The sequence below is a fragment of the Urtica dioica genome, chromosome 2 (genome assembly GCF_054948205.1).
Source record: "Urtica dioica subsp. dioica isolate 48M chromosome 2, U.dioica_male_clone48M_v1_H2, whole genome shotgun sequence".
NCBI classification, from domain to species: Eukaryota; Viridiplantae; Streptophyta; class Magnoliopsida; order Rosales; family Urticaceae; genus Urtica; species Urtica dioica.
In genome coordinates this window covers 23,642,988-23,654,315 of record NC_142757.1, presented here as the reverse complement: position 1 = coordinate 23,654,315, position 11,328 = coordinate 23,642,988, and the positions used below count along the sequence as shown (strand labels likewise).

The following is an 11,328-nucleotide window of genomic DNA, read 5'->3' as shown; positions in this document are numbered from 1 at the left end:
CTCGGTTCGCCGGCGTCTTCCTTTTTTTGGCCGCGCCAGCAACCTCGGCCCTCTCGGGGACCCAAACTCTCTCGCCCCCCTCAGGGGAGTCATCCTCAATCCCGGGGACTTGATCTTCCTCGGCCTCAGGAACCTCGCCTTCCTGAACGCCTGTTGGAGCGTCCTCGGCCGCCTCGGTTACCTCGTCGGAAGGCACCAAGACGACCGGGATGTCGGATACGAGACGAAACCCCGGTCACTTCGATCTCGGCAGTATCCGCCTGAAGAGGAATCGGGGCCGAAGTCGAGGCAGCACCCCCTTCCTCTGTTTCCTCGCATCCCGGGCACTGATCGGAGTGTTCATATTGTCTCCAACGACTAAAAGAATAATAAATAATAATAATCAAAATTAATAACAGAGAAGATAATGTCGAAATCGTCGAACTAAACTTCTTCCTGGTGCTCTGAGAAATTTGGTGGGAAAGGCCAAACTCTGGCCGATATGAATCTAAATTGAGTGAAGCTCGACCACTATGTTTCACCCAATTGCAGCAACGTCAACTTCTCGGCAAACACGACCCCCTGAGATGGCGCTTTGATTTTATCTACAAAAAAAAATAATAATAATAAATAAATAAATAATAAGTATATATTTCACTGCAGAATATAAATGCAGGCGAACTGAATTCGTATGCATACTCGGCGAGCTCGCCCATTTTGACGAGAAAGAACGAGCTCGGTCCCCGAGTGAATACTCATTCACGGCGAAGTAAAAGTATCGCCTCCCCCAAAATTTGTCCTTCGAGGGTAGACCCAAGATCACACCCTTGCCTGTGGCTTTCGAAAGATAGAAACACTTCGGATCGTGTTTCGAATTCGCCTTAACCACACAAAGACGGACTAAATCCATCAGAGTGAGTTCGATCTTTTCCTCGTAGGCCACGACTATCAGGCCCATTACCATCCTAACGAAGTGTGGGCACATTTGGGGAAGGGTCAACCCTAGAGTCTGGGCGAAGTCGACCAGGAGAGGGTGAATAGGAAACCTCAGCCCACATTTCTCTAGCCAGATCTCATATACGCAGCAGAAACCCTCCACTACGGTATCGGCTGTAGCCCCAGGAGGAGGAAGAAGGATATTAACTTCTGGGGGGATCTGGTATTTTTCACGGATCCTCCTAAGGTCGGTCGAGGTCATAGCAGAGGGTAATAAAATATCCTCGTTCCCTAGGGGTTGAGATCCCGATGGACGAAGTCCTGAGTTCGACATCTAGTTCTAATGTGTTCTATGGACGAAGTGTTTAAATCTATGAATACGTTTGAGTTCGCTAGTCGAACTGACAGTTGATAATTGCCGAAGTGCAAGAAAGCTAAAGAACTTAGAGAGAGAACTCGAAGTCTGAAAGAAAGCGAGAAGTTTGAGAAGAAGAATTACCTTTTTAACCGTGGATGATGAGAATATAAATGTAAAGAAGCGACTCTTCGGTCCGCTTATTTGTATGTTTCATAATTACCCAAAATCCCGAAAAAATCTAATGATTTCGGAAATCAAATCGAATCAAATCTAAGATATTTCCATCGATATCTGCAAAAGATAACAGATTCTCCGACTCTTCGACTTCGACCTATGAAATACGGTTACAACACGCCACATGTAAAGAAGACGTGCTCTCACATGACGCCACGTGGTCCCAAATCTTCAATTTCCCCCTTTTTATTCGGAACAATTCGAATTTTTAGCGCTAAATATTTTCAAAATATTAGAAAATATTTTCAAAATATCTGGGGGCTAATTGTGGGGGTATAAAAATTCAAGTATTTAAATATTATTTTGGATGGGCTTTTTCCCAGCTAAAGCCCATAGTCAATTTGAAGACCGGCCCACGAAATCAATTATGGGCCTAGTTCGCTCTCGGCAGATCGGCCCAAGTCCAACAACGCTTTCCAGCCCAATGAAGAGCTCCAGCTCGGCCACGTCTTCCTGGTCAGAAGGATCGGTCAATCAAAGAGCAGACCGCGCCGCGAAAACCGGACCTCGGACGACTTCAACCTTGGCCAGGAATGTGGATCGAATAACACGTGTTTTCGGCCAGAAGGTTCCATCTCGCCTATAAATAGAAGAGGAGATGACGATTTTCACACAGGCAAGATCCCAGTCTCAGTTTCCAATTAATATTTCCTTTGTATTCTTATATTTGTGATCGTGAGCTCGGCCTGTTGAGTTCGTCACCTCGTCCCGTTGTAACCTCCTCTAAATTAATAAAATTAATTAATATTCATATATTATTATAGTTCTATATTATTAAATTGTTTCTTATACGACGTCTTTCTAAACCCTTTCAAAATATTTCATCATTTCACCTTTTATTTGAGATTGTTGATCGATCCAAAAATCGACATCAACAGTAACCGTGTCGTGTTAATTGTATTTGCCTAAATATTTGTTAGAACTGTTAGGAATATTGCCCACTAGAAGATGATGATTACTAAATAAGATAAGAAGTTACACTATTAGCATCATATGATTAGTGGGTTGATGTCTTATAACATTCAGAATCAATAACAACTACATCCATAGTCTCCGTATCAAACTGAATCGCATGCTGGGCATCTAAGATCGGGCGGTGAACTAAAACTTGGTCGATGACTGATATGCGCTTGGAAAGCTTTATCTAAAGTCATATATGTGGAACATGAGTGAGGGTTGATCACTCAGTGGGAGCATTATACACTTGCAGAAGGTGTACGAACTAAACATGCTTTGGTTTGGATAGATGCGTCATGTAAGGACTGTTACGATGCACTAGCCGAGGCCGCTTATGATGGTCACAATGGCACTTGATCTAATATCCTGAAGTAATCATGGACTTTTAGATCATGTTACTGTCTTCTTTGACTCACCACGTTAAAGACTAGTAAGACGCTGATCAAATAGGTGTCTTGGGAAGTCGGGACATGATTGTCGAAGAAAGTGTTTTACAGATACGGAATCCAGCCTTCCTGAAGGAAGGTAAATGTTCTCTACCAAAGGGTTGATTCCAGAATCGATTGATTGTGCACACCTCCGAAGTTGGCTTACGTTGGGTTGAATCTTTCGTTGGGGAAGCAATGATGCTTAGGGCTTATATGTAACGAGAAATGTATAACGGAACAAATTGACCTATCTCGATATGGGCAAAACCTGGAGGGTCATGATCACGTACTGACTAAATCACTGGACACTCGTTACGATGACTAAATATAATTCTAGTATTAAAGAAGAGTTCAGTCTTAGATTACACGGTGGAGTATTGAAAGAGACTAGACAATTCGATTTGAAAAGAGAAAGGAATATTTTGTCTTTTATCGAGATTGTTAAGCTTCTACTACTAGGTCCATCGTCCCCGATTCGACTTTGATAAAGGCGGATAAGAACGTTAATATAATAATATGTTTTATTATAATAATCTCACTTGCTGTAATAGTGATTGACAACATTAATTCCAAAAAAGGGTATTTTGGGAATTAAATAAATATTTATGGCAATGTTGTTTATTTGTTGCTAGATCAAGTATATAAACTTTATATTAATTGTTGGACAAGTAAATATGTGTTAAATGAGTTTAAAGCTATTGGGCCTTGAAAAAGTAAAAATTTGGGCCTCCCTACCTTGGTATAGGCGATTTTTGTACTGGTTGTAGAACTAGTACTTTTTTCTGTTTTTTTGTTCCTAAATTAAAGTAGAAAATATAGGAAATGTGATTGTCTTATATTCTCTCCTAATATTTAGGCTAAATATTAGGAGAATATTTAGAAGAATATATTTTCCTAAATTTTCTTAATAACAAATATTTTATACTTTTGTATAAAATAAAATCCTAGATACTAATCTGATGGATGAGAGGAAAAACATGATTCACATGTTGAGATCCAAGGGCTGAGATTTAATCCACTAGTGTGAACACAATAAAAGGAAATAATATTTTCTAGAAGATTCTGGAGTATTCTATAAGATACCTTTTGAACTGCTATGAATAGATGGCTGATGAGAAGCAAATTTTAACCTAATTTGATCACATATTTCGTGGCCTCCTCTGCCTAGAGTGTGCCGAATTTTGCTTCATCTCCCTCCCCTCGGAATTGCTTCAACTCTATTCTTAGAAATAAGAGAGAAAGATCGGAAACACCCTGTTTCTAAATCTAGTGAGATACAACGTTGTCCACTCATTTGTCTTATCTTCCTCGGAGATTACATTTCGGAAGACCTTGGTGTCATCACATCGAGTCCTTAAAGGAAGAGTTCTAGATCTGATCGTGTGGAGGCTTGTACGTTCAAGACAAAGACGGATTGTGAAAGCTTTCGTTCATGAGCCAAAAACTGTAAGTTTTCTTAAACTCGTCTTTCTCAATGGTTGCTTGACATATTGCTTACTCTCATTAAATAACGTAGATCTAGATCTTGTATAAATAACCATGATTTAATTAGCTCTTGTTAGCGTAAATTTATTGCTTCCGCTGCATCATGGTTGTTTTCTAGATAGCGTTTGAAGTCTAGATCAAAATCCGACCATTTATTAATCACGTTTGAAGTCTAGATCAAAATCCGACCATTTGTTTTTACAGATCCATAACCGTTTAAATTAAACTATTTGATAGTCGTGTTAAAATTTTTATTTAAATGTGTTTAGACATTCAGACTCAATTAATTGCGATTAAATTATTAAAAAAAATAGCACTCATAAGAGAAAAAAATAGTTTTAACAAAATAAAAATATCTCAAACGTAGTTGTCATAGGCAAATTAGACTAAAAAAATACAATCATTCTTCACAAAAACAAATAAAAGAAGATATGATTAGTTTTAGCCAATATGAATACTTGAACCATTCGGATTGTACATCGTCATCATGTAACTTAAAATTTAAAACTTCTTTTATAAAATCATAGGCTTCTCTATTCGATCCTACATATATTTTATTATTAAATAAATATATCAAAACAAAAATAAACTCAAGACTCATAAAACTAAAATCATAAAATAAAATAAAAAAGCTCAATTACCATGAAGTCAATCACGAGTACAAACTAATGCCTCAACAGTTCTAGGTATAAGTCGGCTACGATATACATCCAAAACTCTACCGCCGGTACAAAACGAAGATTTCGAAGCAACAGTTGAAACGAGAACATCTGATATATCACGAACCATTGTCGCAACGATAGGATATCGACATTCAATCAACTTCCAATAAGTGAGGATGCCTATCTCAATGTTCCTATCCATTTTTTACTCTTCTAAATAAAGATCAAATTGAGTTTTTTCGTTGAGAACATGTAAACTCCGAGGGAGACATCTCATCAAACTCCTACATTAGATAATCAAAATAAATCAAGACAAGTTTCATAAAAAAAAATAGTATAGATAATTAAGTTAAAGACTATTATAAAATAAATAAAAAATTATATTTGACATACCTTAAAGATTTCATCTATTGATTCACATTGATCGTTATCATTTCTTGGACTCTTATCGGCAACTGGTAGTGGTGAATTCTTCTTTGATCTCTCACAATACTATTTAAAGATAGAGTACATTTTCCTTTTCACTTGTGTGAACTCCAAAAAATACCATAAAGCTTTCTATAACTATAGTCAACAAATTGGAGCTTGTATTGGGGGATCCAATAAGCAAGAAATAGCTAGAGTAGGATGGATGTCAGACCAATACTTTTGAAACTTAATCCACATTAGAGTTGCCACAGTCTTCAAGTATTCATCGCCACCACTTTGTTTATATTGTTGAAGATGTTAGGAATATTGCCCACTTGAAGATAATAAACATGAATGATTACTGAATTAGATAAGAAGTTTATTTTTTTAGCATCATATGATTAGTGGGTTGAGTTCTGAAATCAGAATCAATAGCAACTATCTTCCATAGTCTCCGTATTAAACCGAATTACGTGTTGGGCACCTGAGTTCGGGCGGTGAGCTAAAACATGGTCGATGACTGATACACGCTTGGAAAGCTGTATCTAAAGCCATATATGCGGAACACGAGTGAAAGATGTTCATTTTGTGGGAGCATTCGGCACTTTTGGTAAGTGTACGACCTGGACAGACTTTGGTTACAAATGTATCATTTAACTACCGTTACGATGCACTAGCCGAGGTCGCTTATGATGGTCATAGTAAGACTTGATCTAAATTTTGAAGTGATCATGGACTTCTAGTTCATATAGCCGACTCATCTCTTTGCTTTATCTCTTGGACACGTGAGACAAAGGAACGAAGAAAAAAAAAACGCAGAAAGAAAGAACGAGCGAAGAAGAAGAAACACCGAAGAGAAGGAAAAAAACGAGAAAGAAGAATAGAGTGAGCGAGTGAAAGAGAGCGAAGTAGAGAGAGAGAGAGAGAGAGAGAGAGAGAGAGAGAGAGAGAGAGAGAGAGAGCGGAAGATTAAGAAGCAGAGATCGAGAGCTAGAGAGAGAGAGAGAGAAGCAGGAGCAGAAGCGACTGCTTCGTCTTGCCGAAGTCGCGCGCGTGAAGAGACGGCCGAGAAAGAGGGAGTTCTTCGCCGGAGTCTTCGAGAGTGAGTCTTGTCTCTTCCTTCTCGTCCAAATCTTCTTCTGATTTTGGTTGGCAAGGTCCATGAGCGAATTTCGATTGTGATTTTCTAGGGCTTTGAAAAACGAAATCAGTTTTGGGCTTTTATTCATTTCGGTTTTGAACGTGGTTTAGAGGTGCTGAAGAGCAGCAACAAGGTCCTAATTCAGTTTAGTTCAAGGTACAGATTCGAATTACTTCATCTCTTATACTTGGTCGAAATTTTGGAGATGGAAATTAAAGTTTTAATTGGGATTTTCTGAGTTGTTGAGGGATTAAAATCGGTCGTGGATTTTTCTCTCGTCTTTGGAATTTGAGAATTTTTGCTGTACTTAAGGTCTCGGGATTGAAATTTGAGTTTTGATGAATTATGCTCTCGTATTCTCTCTATTTAGTTTGAATTGATGTTGAAGATTGATTGATTACTTGAATTGGAATTAGGTCTGAATTGAAGCTGGTTTTTTTTTTTTTTTTGTCTGATTGTGGTTCGTTAATGATTTCCATGATGGTTAGTTTGAGTTTGAATTGATTTTGGATTTTATAAATTTAACTGAGGATTCGATGATTTTCAAGATGTTTCGTTGCATATTGAATCTGATTTCAGTCTTGGTTATGCTCGTTTTGAATGTGAAATCTGTTTTTGGGGTAGTCTTGTTTTCTCTCGTTCTCTGATGGCCATGCGGGTGTTTTATATCTCGTCTCGTTTTGGTCAGTTTAGCAAAATGATGCTTTAAGTGACGAGTTTATGTGATTTTGTTTTGAATTTTTGGATTGATTGATTGAATTAGGGATTCGATACTGACTCGTATCGTGCTTCAGATTAAATCATCTCGTTTCTTTTGTTGGGCCGATTTTAGTCATCTTAAATTAATGGTTTATCTCATGTCACAGGATTCGGAGTTGATGCTTCTACATGGAAGCATTGGAACTCTGTGATATGAAGATGTTAAATTGATGACTAATCTCTCTATTTTGGCTCGAGTTTAATATCGAAGAAGTTGGAGACCTCTTTGATTTCACACTGTTTGGATTTATTGACAAGTTGAGAATATGAGAATTTATTGATTTGTTGAGTGAGTTTATGAGGATTTCACAAATGTAAATGAAAATGTGAATTTGAGACTCGTGTTTGAATTAATTATTGAAATCCAAAGTCGAATTGATTTGAAAATTGACTCGGTTTTGGTCCGAGCTAAGTGTGGGAAATTGGAAAAAAAACAATATTTGTCTTACTGGAGTTATTTGGTTTTTGAAATTGATCGTGGATTTCACGTTCGGGTTTACTTGGTCTCTTACTGCTGGGCTGAGTTAGATCTTGGTTGAATTTAAGTCTTGTGAATTAGTTACTAGTTTCTGATTCAAACAAGGTTTGATTTATCGGAATAGGACATCGAGTTGGAAGCCGTTCAGAGGGTTCACGGTGTAAGTGAACGTCTGGATTCTCGGTGTTAGTGAACGTACGGGTTCACGGAGCGAGTGAACGTCTCGTGGACGAGCGGTATAGACGCTTAATCTCGAGGTAGGTTAAATATAACCCTTCTTTCTTGATTTTATGCTTTGGCCAAAGTATATATTATTTTCAAAATGAAAATGTTTTCGAAAATGCCACGACACATGAAACCGTTTTTATAAAATGTGGCGGAATTTCAAATCGGGATATTCGATTGTGAAATTGAAAAATTACTTTCAGTATTTATATATTTGCCGTGTTGCGAAATAAAAATGTTTTGTACATCTTGGATAAGCCGAAAACGTATATATATGAAGCGGAGAGTGCATCGCATATATATATATATATATATATATATATATATATATATATATATATATATATATATATATATATATATATATGGAGAGTGCATCATTCTCATCAGAGGACTGCCACGAGTTATGTTGGCAGGGGTTCAAGAAATAGTACACGTTTGAATGGGCTTAGTGGCACTTTTAAATTCATGTCATTTGCATTTCTTGCATTTACATTTCTGGCATCTGCATTCTGTCATTTAAATTCATGCAAATGCATTTATCCAAGTTATACCTGTACGTGTATGGTGATTTACACGTGACAAGAGTATTATTATTATAAAGTATAGTATTATTTTCTAAAATCTTTTTACTCAAACCATTACTATAGAACCTACTTGGCCTTAGGCTCATCCCTATTTTGTTTAAAATTTTCTTATAATCAGGAAGCGAGAAGAAGGGTTAGGACGACTCTGAAGTTTAGCGTCGTCAAATATTTTGAAGCTTGGTTTGGTTTACTTAGCGGGTCTATAAATAAGCTTTTTCTTGTAAAAGTTTGTTTATTTCAAGTTTTTTTTTTTGGACTTGTAAAGCAAATAACTGAGTATACACCGTGGGCTAGTTCTGTAAAGTTTATAAATTTATTTTATATTCAATAATCACATCCCACTTCCCCGAGGTGTGATAGACGCTAATTAAACTTATGTCTTGAGAATTCGGAATATGATATGAGAAGAAAATGGTTGACTGATACGGAATCCAGCATTCTTGAAAGAAGGTTAATGTTCACCCACCTAAGAATTAATTCCAGAACCGATAGATTGCTAGCACTTTCGAATTAAGTAATCTTCAGAAGAATCTTTCGTCGGGGAATCAACGGTGCTTAGGGTATATGTATCAAGAAAGGTATAACAAAATAATTGACTTTTCTCAATACGGGTTGCACGTGGAGGATCTTGATCACCAACTGACTAGATTAGTGGAAACTCGTCACGATGAGTAAATATAATTCTAGTATAAAGAATAGTTTAGTCTTAGCTTACATGGTGGAGTATTTGACCAAGATTAGACGAATGAAAATAGAGAAAATACTTTTTCGTCTTTTTTATCAGATTTGTTAAGCTTCTACTACTACGTCCATAGCCCCGATTCAGCTTCGATAAAGACGAATAAGAATTCTCTAGTAATAATGAATTTCATTATTTCATTATTACAATCTCACAAGCTGTAATAGGTATTGACAACATTATATTCAAAAAACGGGTATTTGTTGAATTAATAAATTATTTATAGTAGAATTGTTAATTTATTGTTAGATCAATTAATTAATTATATTTTTTTATTGTTCGACCAAGTAAATAAATAATTAATTGAGTTTTAAGTGATTGGGTCTTGCAATTGATGAAAGTCGAATTTCCTAGTGCCATGCACTAGGGTTTGCATTTTTCATGTTGGCCGTGTGCCTTCATGAACAATTAATAAATTCTCAAGAACGAGAATTAATTCCGAGAAACCTTAAATATATTTTAATTAATTTAGAACGGACAAGAAAATTCTCGGTTCGAATCATATAATTATAATCCCTTCGGTTATGGGTTTAATTAAATAATTATATGAAAAGGACTTGGTTGTAATGATTTTTAAGGGACCCATTTGAAAGAAAACAAGGAAAATAGATTGGTTTGTGAATAATAGGATAAGGATTGAGCTGCCACGTTGAAATCTTATCCTTTCTTTCCCTTATCTCTTTCGGCCACTCTCTCTCTCTCTTCTCTTTCTTTCTTCTTCACGTGCTATATCTTCTCTTCTCCTTCTTCACACGAATCACCTGCAAAAGAGTAACAAAGAAGAAAAAAAAATTGACAACAACAAACACCGAGTCTCTCTCTCAGGCCGACCAACCACATCACCACCCTCTCCTCATCTCTTCTTCTCCGTGCTTGCGCTCGGCCAGCCGCCCATCTCCGAGCCGCGCGCACACCACCAGCCGAGAGGAGAAGGTCGCCGCGCGTCCTAGGAGCTCCGGCGAGCACCTCCGGCGGGGGAAAAGAGGGTGAGGACGGTCCAAATGGTCCGACTCTTCAAGTGAGGTATGGATTTCTTGGGCTGAAGTGAAGATTTCGAAATGTAGGGTTCATAGCTCAATTTGGGGGTTTTTGATCCGAGCTAAAATCAGTGGAATTGATGGGTTTTATTTGGTTGTTGGACTTGATTAATGATGTTCCTAGCTCGGATTTGTGTAATCGAGTCGATTTTGAATGATTTGAGAATTTTGAGCTCGCTGTGAACAGCCTGTGTAAATTGACGTGGACAGTTCGGTACCGATTTAATTTGGATTTGTTGATATTTTTCCTGGATAATAGACGTTATGAGGTTTCTAAAATGACCAAGAACGTGTAAATCCGTTGAGAATTGAGTGAGTTATGAATTTTTGAAAGCATGGTATTGAAGCTGGAAATTATGAACGTGTGTTTGAAATTTTTGGCCGTGTGTGTGCCTTTGGCCGTGAGCATTCTTTTGTTTGGCCGTGAGACTTGTTTGGCTAGGTAATTTTCTTTGGCTGTTTTGTGATGTTGAGTTATTCTGGATTGTTAGGGATTTTGAGACGTGGGAATTGATTTGAGAATTGAATTTGAAATGTGGATTTAATGACAAGTCTAAGGATTTTGTGACATGTTAGTTTGGACCCGTGTTTGGTTGCTTGACTTGTTTGGGTTCGGGTTTTTGAATCCAGATGTCAGATTTGGAATTTTGGAAATTGATAAGAGTTTGAATTTAAGAAATTAACACGAGGTCGGATTCCGCAGTTTGATGACAGATTTTGACGGACGAGCGGGAACCGGACGAGTCAAAGGCGACGAAGCTGGATTTTAAGTTTACAAGAATAGAGTTATTGAAATTAAAGCTCGATTAACTCTTCTTTTAACGTTTCGACAAGTGTCGAGTATCACGGAGAGCGTGAAAATCAAGACATTGCTGGAAGTCGTCGAACTTTCTGTCGAGCTATTCCAGGTAAGTG

The 11,328-nt window shown here is 37.4% G+C and overlaps 1 long non-coding RNA gene across 3 annotated transcripts; it reads left to right on the top strand.

The window, feature by feature from the left end:
• The first annotated feature begins 6,199 nt into the window (after positions 1–6,199).
• Positions 6,200–9,071, top strand: LOC149404194 (uncharacterized). 3 transcript variants are annotated; one of them, XR_016295487.1, is made up of 4 exons: positions 6,200–6,549; positions 6,638–6,744; positions 7,931–8,082; positions 8,756–9,071. It is a non-coding gene; the product is annotated as an uncharacterized LOC149404194 (long non-coding RNA). The 3 variants fall into 3 exon arrangements; XR_016295485.1 differs by having other exon boundaries at positions 7,950–8,082; positions 8,756–9,065; XR_016295486.1 differs by lacking the exons at positions 7,931–8,082; positions 8,756–9,071 and adding an exon at positions 7,455–7,818.
• The last annotated feature ends 2,257 nt before the right edge of the window (positions 9,072–11,328 follow it).